Raw genomic sequence first — 14,738 nt, 5'->3', positions numbered from 1 at the left:
TCTTTTCTGTTTTCAGTACAGAATTTTAAAGCTTTTATTCGTCATAAAAACGTGTGTGTTTTAGTTACTAATCTTTGGTGAAAAGAGCGTAAAGGCACGTGTAAGAAAATATCTTCTACATCATGGAAGCTCTTGAGACACCTCATTAGTCTAAAAAAAATATGTCAGAGTTAGACCTCTGCGAAAACTGTTAAAAAAAATTTATTCGCGGAGTGTCTAGACCATTATACTGTAAATATTTAAGCGAACGTAAAGAACCAACGTCTCATGCAAATCTTGATAAATATTTCTAGAATTTAATTATGTACACGTCAAAAATATAAAATACTGAGAATTAGCTAATATTAAAATTTTATAACAAAATAAATAAATAAATGTAGATAGTAAAACTTTACTTTGTTATTGAATCGGAAAGATAAAGATTTTGAGAGTTTAAGAAAAGTAATTTATAGTTTGGCTTTTTCTTTCACTTTGCTTAAATATCGAACAGTAAAAAAAGATTTTCTGAACAAATTTTTGATAAAAATTCGATTTTTTAAGTCTAATAATTTTTGTAGCTTCTTGAATAACATCGATGACATTCGTTAATTTTCTACGGTACTCGGTAATCGCGAGATTGTTGCACAGCAGTACTCTCTTTAAACGTGTTTACCCTCTAATAAGATCGTTGCGATGCGACGAGCAAACTTCATTTGCCACACCGGATCTTCTCTAATCTTCTTCTTTCAAGTCCGACCGACCATAATCCACCGAGGTTTATCGCGACCGGCTGTTGCAAAAAGTCGAACACCTTCTTTTCTTAAAGTGTAGATATTGTACGCTGTTGCGGCTAAGAATAGTTGGTTAAGATTGCTCTTTTCCTCTGTTTTCTCTAGGAAATCACGCAGGACCTTTCTTTCGTCGCGTTTGTGTGGAGTGGAACAGTATGCATTCCTCCTTTTCTCCATGCTGCCTTTGCTTATCCAACAAAAAAAGAATGTAATCGAGCTATTTTTATAATGTTTTCCCTCCTATAAATAGATCTATGTATATTTTTATATAATATTTACTTCGAACAAATAATATTTGTCTGGGGTAAAAAAATTATTTAAAGAATAGTACTAATAACATATAACATTTATTTGAATCAAATAATCTCTTCCGTGTTTAATAAAGATTCCCCTTTATAGTTTTTTTTTCCCATCGTTATATACTTTAAAATTTATTTTAAATTGATAATTTATATTATTTATATTTTCTACTATATAGTTTTTGTAAAATAAATCTATACAGAAAAAAAGGGAGATTATACCCGAGTGAAATTATTCGATCCGATTTGGCAGAATGTTAACTTTGACCATCGATTTATCTGAACGAAACTCTATCGAAACGATTAAAAAAATGATTGCGAGCCACAATACGGTGTATCGATTTCATTCCATAAATGTATAGCGCTTCAATATGGGATTCGCTCGAATATTGCCAAATGTTCTCCGATTTAGCCGCCGGCTTCCTTCTTCCTCGAAATGTTTTTGCCGTATTATCGACGTTTTCATTTTTATCCGGGTAAAACCTCAGCAGCCATCAGAGGGTTCCAGAAGATCGGTTACAGTCATTAATCACCTGTATTTCACAAATTTTTTCTGCACGAAATATCGATTTAAAATAAGCGTTTAGCGTGCAATAGTCTGTTTAAAGCAATCAGATGTTGCTCTCTCTTCCTTCTTTCTCGTTCTTATTTTTTGTTGTCTTCTTTTATTTTTCAGTAAAATATATTTGTTTTTATTTAAAAAAATGCATAGCATGGTCTTTAAAATCATATTAATTTTATTATTTTATAGTTATTAGAGGAAAGAGGAAAAATGTCATTCTTTTAAAATAAAAAGTAAAAATGAAACGAAACTTGATAATTTATGTATTTCTCCAATGTCGTCAGTATAATGATTTGTTTACTCTCCATTCTTGCATCTTAATTTTTACGATACGTCTCTGACATTTTTTTTCAACATTTCTGTAAAACTGCATTTTGCTCAGAAGTCATCAAAGAAATAACGGAGAATACCGTTTTCCTTGAAACTCGGAACCACGTAATCAGCTTTTCATGTTCGCGCGCGAGTTTTTCCTCTCGAGAATTCCCAGTTTCGCGGAGTTTCTTCCTCGAACGGGCTGTCTTTTAAAATTAAGAGCGGACGGATTTACAAAAGAGCGCTGGTGTGGTACAAAGTTTATGGGTTTATTGGACAACGTACGCATCCTTTGTTATCGTTTCGCCATGGGATGTTGAGCTTCGTTCACTTTCTTTTGTACAAACAACGAATTCTGTTGACGTCCTTATTATGAGATTGTGGAGCAATATTTTTGAAAAAATTATCTACGAATTGGTCATTAGATATCGATATAACGATATATTCTTCGATATCTCAATATATTTTCATGATTCGTTATGATTTGATCAAAAACTGTAATCGCAACAATCCGTTGTTGCTCAGTGCTACTAAAATACCGAAATTATGGCTGACAACCTTGCACATACGACCGTTGTTCAAACAGTAATGTTGAATCTATAAAAATCTGTCGCGTAATGACACGAGAATAAGCACCGTAGGCGGACGGTATAGCGTTAAAATCGCTGCATGTACCATATGCAGTCGGATACGAATATGGAAAAATAAATATAAATATCAAACTAAATAACGTATAAAAATCTAGCCATTCAATATGTCGAAAAAGATTGTCAATATTTTGGAAAACTGATATACAAAAAGTTCTTTAATATACAGATATATTTTGTACGTGTCTAAGCAAACCTTTGTATCGCGCGAAACATGAAAAAAATACGGGGTTTCAACATCGAGAGATATGAATTTCACCAGTTCGCGTTTTGTGGCATTAATTATTGCGACGAAATAATTTCCTCGTCTTTTTGGATTGCATCGAAGTGGTAGCAACGGTAATAAAAGAAAAGAGAGAAAGATAATAAAAATGTCATAGAAATACTTGTTTAATTACTCCATACGTGATGTATTAAATTTTTATCTAGATCGTTTCTTTCAAGTGGGAATCGAAAATCGATTGAATAGTATTTTTCTATTGTACGTTACCGAATTCGTTGCAGACGACAGACGAAGATGCATATCGGACGATTGACGCGCGAATTCGTTATTAAGTCAAAACGGGCAACGCAGCAAAACTACACATGGCGACGCGCCCTTAATCAAAAGCGTTGAACGTGGATGGCGTTTTACGAAAGTCACGAAGAAACGCTTGCGTCAATAAGTCCTTTTCATTTGGCTTAGCGAAGCGGATGAAAAGAAAAACTTTTTCATAGATGTGTTTCTCGCGCCGCTGACGGACAATGCTTAATCGGACGAAACCTTAATTTAGAAACATGTATATTTAGAACACGTATTTACGTTGAATAATTAAACGATGAAAAAGAACGATGAGAAGAAATACTGAATTTGAACAACAATACTTGTGTAATAATTGAAAAAAACAGGGTGTACAGTTCGAGGAAATAAAATTTAGTATTTTTTTCGGGATATTGTATATATGTGTATACATAGAATAGTTAAATATCCTTTGGAAACATTTTTTTATTATTTTTACCGCGAATAACTGCCTCCATTTATTAAAATGCCACATCTTATTGATTTGTTGCAAAAAATAATTAAAAAATTGCGGCAAGAAGTAATATGAATTGATTGTAAAAATAGAATTTAAAAAAGCGTGAAAGTTCCATTTTTTTTTAAAAAACCCTTTCATGCATTATTGTGTGGCGGCAGCGGCGGTGGGTTTCTATCCGCAGGAGGGTAGCTCCCCTACAGAGGTACTGGCGTTTTGGCAGCCGACGTTTTTTCTCACTCTCTTTTAGTCACTTTCCGGGCAGCCGGTTGAATAATTTTCTCGTTCTGAGTCCGCCACACGTGCTCTCGATCTATCTCAAAACAATTTCAAAGATCCAACACCTCGCTCGTCAGAATGATATGAAAGGACTAGCAGATGTCTGTACTTCACGACATAACATGCAATAAATTCTTTAAATAAAGATATAAATTGGGTGGAAATAAATGGATCCCTAGATAAATGTTGCAAGCGTTACTTTTTTCACAAAGACTGAAAGCGTCGCTTCGTTATTATCTATAAAAGAAAAACAATTTAACATAGAATAAATTATTACTTTTATTATGCGCATACACACGCATTCTTCGTTATATATAAATTTTAAACTTTTAACTGTTTGACATTAATTAAACGTTACAATAATAGTTTATTACATATTTCAAAACTTTCGTATCTAATTAAATGAACACTGTAATTATATTACATAAATTTTCTTTGATAACAGACACATTTAGCGAGTCGATAAATGTCTGAAACATCTCGATGTCACTTTACTACTTCTTCAGAGATTCTGATGAGATCAATGGTATAAGTAAAGCGCGGTTGAGGTCGATGAATCATGGATAAAGGAATTTATTTTGCGGCATGCTCTCTTTTATGAGAACTTTCGCGCGATTCTCGATTAGTCGCTGTCAGTCTGAAAAATTCTGCGTACATGACTGCGACCGCTTGTGTGCGTACGTGTGTGTGTCCTCAGAGAATTGCTGGAATTTCAATATGCCTCAACATTCGAATAATTCGCTCGAATAATTTGAACATTTTTATATTTGGATTATATTTGAGTGGTTACCCCGCGTAATCATATTCGCTGCGAATAAAAACCACGTAACGACGCTTTTTCACCTCTTACATTCGCATTTCTAGTGGCACATGTAACTTTAATTAGTAATTTATATATAACTACGCGGCGCAAGTTATTGCGCGTATTAATTGCATTACTTTTAATCGCGCAATATTGTGAAAACATGCTTATATTAAATTGTTAATAAGTAACACGGCAATGATGTGAATAAATAAAATTGAATCTTCCAGTACTTTTCACGTTCTTTCTCTTGCTTACGTTTACGCAAATTTGTGATTATACATATATCTCTGCTTTTTATTATTATGAGAGATGAAATATTCTCTCTTGCAAAAAACGGCGTCGTAAAGAGAAAGTTTTTTAATAGAGGTAGTGTAAGATGACGTCACAAGCGGAAATTGCGACACGTGCATATGCTCTTCCTTGCTACATTTTCTACAATTTTCTCTAAAATGTGTTAAATTAATCCCTAAATTAAATGACATTCTAATTTTTTAGAATTATCTCTGCGTATCATGCGCTGAATGGCGTCTACCTCTTTGGACAATTCTAAAACCTATACGTATGTATGTCAACATTGTCGAATATGTTTATGACGCTTGTTGATAATTGATTAAAAGCACGGTTTATGCAAAGATTCGTTCAATTTTGCGGATAAATGGAAATCCAACGACATATTTCTCACGTTGGAATATTTCATTAATCACCAATAGTCGATGCGAATCGAAAAATATACCTTATATAACTCAAATCGAGATCCCGAAAATAAAATTCTATCGCGAATCTTCTTTTTTCTTTGGATGAAAAATATTGTAATTGTTTAAATGTGCGAAAACTTTATGGTTAAAATAAATTCACTGGATGCGCAATAAAGTCATGACGCGTAATATACTAAAATCGCATACAAAATAAATATAAGTGTTCTATTTAGAACCGTCTTTGTTAATTGATAAATTTGAATTGGAAAATAGAGATGGTTGGTACTCGAGTTTTTGTCTGCAATTGAAATTTTTATTTGACTCTAACACATTCATTATTTTAGCTTCATACGATATCTGATTTTTATAGAATTTCGGGTTAAAAAAATACCGATAAAATTTCAAAGATTAGAAACGAATTTTATCTACTATAAATAAAAGATATGTGCAAATTTTTTAGTATTTAAACTTTTTAAATTATTTCGCTTAATAAAGAAAAAACATCTCGCGATTTACGACGTTTGTGTATTGTATTATACGTATATTTATAACGAAAGAAATTATTTAAATTTTTTAGGAAAATTTTTATTTGCAATAGAAAGATTGATAAAATGTATGTGGATTAAAGTAGAGGACTTGAGGGCCTTGACCTTTCAAAATGATTATTCGTTTTGTAAAATTGGCTGTTCGTTCGTCACGACGCTCGTTTGTCGCGAAAGGAAAGAAGTCCGTTTCCTCGTAATGGACGGTGACAGTTCTGCAGACAACTCGTTGAATTCTTTTTGCTAGCCTCCTTTTTTTTAAACACTACGCTGCACATTGTACTAAAGCATAGGTACCTAAAGAAACGATATTGGATTTTTGAAAAAAATGTATCGAACTACATTTATAGTTTTATTTAAAAATAATTTCTTTGCTCTCTGACAGATCTGTAACAAATCATTTTTACTACAAAATTCAAAACTTATTGTAGTCATACATTCGAAAATATGCAATAATATTCCAAAATCGTTATAGTTTCTAAAAAAAATATGTATCAAGCATATAAATAGATAAATATTATAAAAGAGATATCCCGAAAGAGCTGTGTATACGAAGCTTGGACACATCTGTTTTATACGTATTTTTTTTTTTTCAAGTAAGAATATGTAAAAATGTACACATGCGGTCATCTCGCCATACTGTTTTTACGACGATGTTTGGACAAATGGCGTCAACCACATTCTGTTACAATTTATTCATGTTACGTCGAAAAAATATTTTACATTTATATATATTTTATACGTAATATTAAATATTTCATTAGTTCGCTTTCGGCGACTAATTTGCTGATCGACGGAGTTTGATGCACATGTTTTGGAACATAAAACTATCGACGATAATCCCTCAATGAGTACAACTTTGGCAAGATAATGGTCTTGAGGAAGGGAAAACTCAATGATAGAAAAGCTAACTGTATCTATTGCACAAAATGAATTAAAGCTTGTGACTCAGTATCCAAAGGATGCAAAAACACAATGAAAGAGTGATCTAAATATAGTAGATACAGTGTCACATAAGTCGTTCAATAGTTCTTGCGTGGCTACAAGTATGAATAGATGAATGATTTATCGCATTTTTGAAGCTCCTTATATTTTTTTGCGTATGAAACATCTTTCTCGGAAATATCATAAAATGTGCGCCATTTTTTGATTGTGATATATAAAGATTATCGCGCTGCATATAAATTGCAAAATAAAAAATACCGCGTGATTGTCTTTTTTTTTATATGCTTATCAAAATCAAAATTTACTATTTTACGAATAGTGATTTTTTGTGTTATTATACTTATTTCGGATGCCCTCGTTTAATATTTAACCTTAATGCTTTTATTCTGATAATTATTCCCAGAGAATGCGATTTATATGTATTAAGAGCAAAATATTCGCCGAACTTTTTCCCCTTATTTTAAAGAGAAAAGAAGTCCGTTATCTTTCAGCGAGAAGGAAAATTTCCCATAACGAATGATTCCCATAACGAAACTTCGATCGACAGAGGGGCAAAAGTTACAATAAGAAGACTTTTACAATAAGAAGACTTTTTATTAAAACTCAATTTAAAACTTTAAAATGCTGACAGAATGTCGCTTCATGGTAACATTTTTAGATTTACATCATCTTGTATCTTAGCTTATAAACATTAAATTATAAAATAAAAGTATAAAATATTAATAATATTTTTATATAATTAATTTTTAATGTAACATTGATTGATTGATAAAGAAACTTTATTTACTTCATGTATTTATTGATCGCACATAATTTATAGTAAAAAGACTAATTTTTAATTATTCATATTATTTGAATGAATATTAAATACAATTGTACGACGAATTCATGTATACTCACACATGTAAAAGAATTTGCATGTAATTAATTTGCTTATTTCTACATGAACATATAACAAAATCATGATTTTTCTGTTATTATTATTTTTAAAATATCATATATATTTTATTGCACAATGTTTTTTCTTTAAAGTATGTATAAGATATATTTGATTTTCTAATACTTTTTCTCTTCTTTTTTTCTGCGTTGTACCTAGATGATGAGATTTTTTTTATCACGTTACACTTAAATTATTAAATTTATATGCTGGTATTTATTCACATAATTGCGTTACTTATTTCGCCAAATTATAAATAGTAATTAGTAGAATTGGATTATCAAGTTAATTTATTTTACGACGCATGCACGCGTGTAATTTGATCCGTCATCACAAAGGAGAAATATGGTCTCCAAAACCGCATTGAGTTTCAAAACTTTTGCTGCGAATCGCGGAAAATCTCTGTTCTAAGAATTGCTGGCTATGTTCAAACGAATAGGAAAAAAAATAAATATGAAGAAATGTGTGCTTGCGTTATTTCATGAATAATTACGCGTGATTTTTAATCCCTTGGCAAGAATTCTTTAGAGAATTAGCAATTAAAGTTGTAATAATATTTAAATACCTTAAGTTCTTGCGACAATCACACAGAAGTATTATCACATTGTGCAATAATTTCGAAAAATTCCGGAAAATTATTTTTACGGAAAGTTCGTCGAAATTGCGCGTACGCCGTACGTGTTTTTTTTCCTAATTAATTTTTTTAACATAATTATAATGATTGAAAGAGTGAAATAAAATTATTTAAAATGAGATGTGGGTCATAGCGGATAATTGTAAAAATGCATGGTAGTGTATTGATCGTATTAAGAGAATTTCTCTTTAATTGTAGAGATATATATCTATAAGAAGTCTTACAGAGGTAACAGCTGCGCGGCAGACTCCCTTTCATTTCGAGGCACAAAACCCTCCTTACAGAATTCAGATAATTCCACAAAGTCAACTGTCTATACATCTGTAGGTCAGAATGTCTATAACTTTCTCTACTGTTATAAAGGAGGACTATTATTGCAACTATCCTATTTGCACAGTAAACCGTGAAACGGTTAAAGGTATATAACCTTTTATTATAATGGATACCAATCTTTAATAGAATTCGCTTGCTTTCCTCATTAAAAGAGGAATCTTTCATATTCATGATATTATTATATTTATATATATATATATTATATATATATATATATATATATATATATATATATATTAATTATTTTACACATGATGAAATTGGTTCAAAGATATTATTTTAAAAAGTCTCTTTATTAAGATTTTATATAAAATTAATTTGTATTAAAAATTAATTAAATGAAATTATTGAATAAAATTACATTTGTGAATACACACGTATAAATTTATATATAATTTATATTGATCCAAACATTTTTAACGTTAATACGAATCGTAAACTTTTACCGAAAATTTTACGGTGAGCTATCAGTTATTGCAACTTTTTAATTTCCAAGGTTGAACAGCGATTAAACCTTTAATTAGAACTGTGCTCATTCAGCATTAAATGAATGATAAGGTCTTTTGTCAGTTAATTACTTGACAAAAGTTTAATTCGAGGTTGCCTTACTTTCTTTATCGTTCATAACTCGCAAAGATCATTAGTATTTTGACATTTTAACAGAGAAAAATTGAACCCAAAGTATTTGAAGCATCTGCTAATAAGATTAAACTCTTAGAGAGCAGTTGATATCAATGAAGATAATGTACTGTAATGTAACAATTTTAATTGTGAGGATTTTCTTTGTTTGTTTTTTTTTCCTTTGTTTCTTGTTCTTTTTATTTCCCTGAACGCGTTATACCCTCACATCTTCAAAATAGAAATATTTGGACCTTTATTGATCGAGTGAGGGTAACGTAATTAATCGTGGCGTATCTCTTTATTGTTTCTGATTGATATTACTATCGGTATATAGACCGCTAATAACTCGCCAAGGAGTGGCGACAGCTGATACGCTATTGGCTATTGGCTGTTCCCTTGAGAAAAGGTGAAGTATAGAGGAGCGCAACGGGACGTTCTTCTATACTTCAAGATGCGCCGCAATAAACCTGAGGGGTGAGATCGCTCTTGGAAGTCGATTACTCGCTTCCTGCCTCGCAGAGAAGAAAGTAGACGGCGGTCGCGAGGTTCACCTTAATCCGATTAAATACGTCATTCTTGACCGAGCTCTTTTCTATACTAGGCTACCACGGGGAAAACGCGCCGTCGCCGTTTATCGATCTCGGATCGACGCGCTCGTTCCACTTTGTGACGGCTGAATTACGTCTCTTCTATACGACGATCGAACCGTCGACGGCAATAATTGTCCCCTCCGCGATACACAACAATGTCGATGACCGGGATAAAAAAAAAATAATAATATCGCGCTCTTCGCGAGAGAATGGGCGATCATCGTGCTATACGACGCGTCGATAAACTGGCAGATAAAAAGATAGGGTCAAGAGACGTTTAATAGAATGCCGCCGCCTCCGCGGTTGAAATAAAGGTCAGAATAAAAATTGGACGCGTGCACTTTGCGATTGGCGAAATTTTATCGCGACTAAAAAATATTATCGCGACTGATTTGACCGGATGAAATTTATAAAGTGCATCGCAAAAAACGTCCGACTCGTTGTTCACCTCGAAATATTAATGCAAAATTCTCGGAAAATAATTATTACGTTTTACGTGAGCGTATCATGCGTAACTGTATCGCGAGTATCAGGGTACCAAGAAAAATTGTGAAAAATATATTGAAAATATATTTGTAAAATGTACTTTTCCAAAATGTGAAATATTTTAAGGAATTAACTTTTTTTTCTTATAAGATTTCTTTAAGAACCCTTAAACACATAAGTGGGTCTGGGAGACCTTCTCGAAAAAACTTTACTTTCGTGCCATTTTATTTTAGTTAAGCAATAAAGTTGGTCAATTGTAGCAGTCGATAGAAGAGACTTCAAACTTTTTTTCCACCCAGCCCGATTCTTTTTTCTCAATCCGTCTTCACACAGTAAGCGATCGAAAATCTAGGGGAATTTTCAATATATGTTTAAAGGTTAATATTTGTAAGACGCATTAATAAATATTGACCGAAAAGTTAATAAGAGCGTTAGATTGAATATTTTCACATTTTCCGGTAATAATACTCCCGTTTACGATTTCAGGATAAGCTTACATTATTATTTGAGTTTGAAATTATGCGATACAGAAACTTACACGTGCAAATTTAAGAGGGAAGAGAAATATTTTAGGAAAAGTCTATTAAATCACGAGGTACCGTTATCGACCATCACGATTTAGATTTGGATGTACAGGATCCACACAATGCGCTTCCTCTACACAGATTTCGCCACACACATAATTTCATTCGCACGCCCGTCAAATCGCGGAGATTGCATTAGTGTGGAGATTGCATTAGCACAAGATTGCACTTCATGCAGTATATTAAAAATATTATTGTCTTGTTACACAAACCCGCCGCATTAATTCCCATATGTTCATACTGCGAGATCAGATGAAAATTTATTCTAATGTAATAAATTGAAAAATTATGCATAAAAGAGTAATATCTTTTTTTTTAAATAATTTTACATAAAACTATTTTTCTCTTGGATCTTATACGATGCGAGTGTGCATTTATACAATTATTTGTTATATGAAATCTTTCAATTTCTTTTGTTATCTTAAAATCTTTTGATATTACAATTCAATTTCTTATAATATAGCAAGTATACTAGAAATTTAATTTGTAACAAACTTTCTTCATTTGCAATTCAGAGTTGTTTTAAATAACGCAAATGTATGGATATTCTTCCTCTATTTTTTAACAAGAAGCACATCAAGATAACATAGTTACCGCAGTGATCGAACATGCTTTATAATTTCGCTTAATTTAAAATTGCACGTTTTTCACGGCCCAACACTAACATTATAAATCGCTCTTCGTTCATCAACCTTCACTTTTCTTCTGAGAATATACCGGTCGAAAGCGGAAGTTAAATCAGGATGAACTTCCTGTTCGCGTTTCCAAGAATCGGGTCGGTAGATTACGATCTTGCGACACGAACATTTGCGATTAACCAAGACTAGCACAGATAAACAATATTACGATTCACTAACGACAGACAAACTCACTTTCTCCTTGCCTCACGGAACGATTAGAGATATCGATTATTAGCGTATTCTGAAATTAATACTATCCTCGAGTGAGAAGGGCATGTTGAAGGACTTCCTCAGGAAATCGTTAGTGCTATTTTCGAATGCAAAGGTTTTGACACCAAAAATTTTGTTAGTTCTCTTTCTTATTGATATTATTTATTTAATAAGCATTAACAAATTTTAAATACTCATAAATACGAAACGCGTCACAACAAGAATCTTTTAGAATATTTTATTATGTATGCGATTAATCAATAAAGAGATAAATATAGTTGTTAACTTTTCTAGCAAGCTCCTCATTTAGATATCGTTTTTCTAAAGTATTCTTTAATTTGATGAGAAGCAAAATATTAATCAATTATTAAATAATTTAATTAAATTATTTAATATTTTGCTTTTATTTTTGTCTCAATTTTTCAATTTTATTTATTACCAAAAGAAATTCCGGTTCTGAATTTAATTTTATTAATATAAAACATTAATTATGCATCATATTTTACCTTGCGGTTGCTTTCAAACAACAGTATTACTATTGCGAACTGTGCAGACTCGTATATTCCGTAACGATATTACGTGTTCGTCGTTCAACGAACACAGAAGGAAAATTTAAAACTACGCGCGTATAATTCGACGCACAGGTGTACTTTTCAATTTTACGGTCACTTTTACAATGATCGTATTATTAATATTATTAGAGCAAAATAATACAATGTAAACTAAAATATATTAGTAAATTTCACATAAAACTTATTTTCTGTTTTGAGCTCATAAACATAAAATTTTAATGTTTACGAGCATCTCTACAATCCTCTCTCTCCTATTCCAAAAAACTGTAAAGCATTTACTGCGAAAAATATTACCTCGGTCGGGGTAATATTTAACCCATTTCTGGGTTCTTGAAAGCTGTGTTTTAAGTCCGACAAGCATGCAGCGCGCAGTTTGAAGAATCTTGCAAATGTTTGTAAATTCACCTAGAAAATTGTTATTGAGCATAACATCTGCTTTCGACTGGTACAGCCATTTTTTAAACGTTCTTTAAATGTTGATACTTTAAATGTTATATAAGGATTTCGTTTATATCGTGTAAAATTTCAATGTAAGATAGACAGAGAAATTGTGCAGTGTACATTAAAATATGTAGCCAGTTTTGCTTTTGTGAATCTTTTTCAATAAGTTTGAGAAAACTTTTCTATATTTTTACAATGAAATCTGGATTTATGGCATGAAAGAGTAATTGATTCAAATTGCTCGTGTTAAGATTTTTGATTATTTATCATTCACAATATTTTTATTTCAAATTTACAAATTACATTACAGTATATAGAAGAATTAGTATTTTTAATTCCAATTCGATTATTTTTTAATTTTGTCAGAGAAATCATTTTTCTGATTCCGTCTTTCAACACAACTCCATTATTTAACAATTACTATTATTATTCAGATTTCATTGCATATTGTTTCGAAAAGGACAGAGCACAAATTCGCTAATGCATTTCGCCGATTTATTATACTTCAAAATTTCAAGAAAAGAAATAAAACGATTAATTTCAACGTAACTTTCTCAGAACAAAACGCAAGCTTTGATCCAATTAAAATAACTGACGAGCCATTCTTAAAATTAAATAGTTTAAAAGTTATAATTTGTCGTTTTCGAGTAAATTTTACGTACGAAAGAATATAATAAAAACTCACCATGAAGAGAACTCGTTCATTCGCAACTTCCTTCAAATGCGATTGCCGAAAACGTGAAGCGACCGCGACAAGGGGAAACGCGGAATGGGCCGTCGTCGAGCCGACGACGAAGCGGCACTGACCGTGTCGGACCAAGTGCTTGACGCCAACTACTGCGAGTCTGGTCGAGTCACTTGCGAGGAGTCTGCGCGCGTCGTTCGTTACTACTCGCCGCCCGCAGGCTTTCCACGAGTCTGTTCTCTTTTCACTTTCTTCTGCGCTTCTTTTCATTTTTCCTGCCTCCTCGACTTTGGAAGGTGCGGAATATACTTTAGTAAGATATACGCGCCGATTTCTTGTCATAAATCTACAAATTTCTCTTGATTTTTCTCAGTCTCGCTGAATGAATCGCGGTATTAAGTCTTGCTTTGATATGTTATTAGGGCGGTTGAACGTAACGCTGAATTTCTGTTATTTAAACTTAAGGAATTAAATTAAATTTAAAAATACAAAATGTACAAAAAATGCGTTAATTACAACTGCGCTTTGATAATATTGAAAAAATACGATAGAATGCTTATATTGACTATGTAGAATTTGTGAACAAATTTTATTTTAATTTTGAATTTGAATTTTATCTTTTATATATTTTATTAAAAAGTTCTTTATTTTTTATTTTTTTGTTCTCTGACGAATGATTACTGGTGAAATAGTATTACATTATTATACGTGGATTTATTACAATAGCCTTGATGTATGAATATTGACGCACCTGTATCGCGATTTTGGAGAATTGTACATGCGAAAACTCATGGTAACGAGACCATGATGGATGAGTACAGGGCGACCACGAAATTGCTTTTCATTTCATAATAACTATTGTGATAAATGTTACACCGATGATAACTTCGTGAAAAGTCGAAACGTTTATGTTTTATCATGTATTAGATAATGTGATTATAAATCAGCAATTCCACTCAGCTTGGCTTGTAAAGTTTTTTAATCACTCTCATATCGATCTTTATTTCGATCGATCGATCCAGACTTGCGGAATCAATAGAATTTATCGTTGCGTACGAAGCAAATAATCCGTAAATAATAAAGACTTTACTTGCTA

General features: G+C 32.0%; 2 protein-coding genes across 2 annotated transcripts in view; one reads left to right on the top strand and one right to left on the bottom strand.

Annotated features, from left to right (window-relative positions):
* Positions 1 to 13,817, bottom strand: part of LOC105196326 (GTP-binding protein Di-Ras2) — a 72,606-nt gene extending 58,789 nt beyond the window's left edge. The window contains exon 1 of the mRNA XM_026132755.2: positions 13,643 to 13,817. The gene's annotated coding sequence lies outside the window, so the exon portion shown is untranslated. The remainder of the gene's footprint in view (positions 1 to 13,642) is intronic.
* Positions 1 to 14,738, top strand: part of LOC105196320 (tektin-3) — a 157,360-nt gene that overhangs the window by 64,489 nt on the left and 78,133 nt on the right. The gene's annotated exons all lie outside the window — the stretch shown is intronic.

The sequence above is a fragment of the Solenopsis invicta genome, chromosome 4 (assembly GCF_016802725.1).
Source record: "Solenopsis invicta isolate M01_SB chromosome 4, UNIL_Sinv_3.0, whole genome shotgun sequence".
Lineage (NCBI taxonomy): Eukaryota > Metazoa > Arthropoda > Insecta > Hymenoptera > Formicidae > Solenopsis > Solenopsis invicta.
This window is presented reverse-complemented; position numbering and strand designations above follow the sequence as displayed.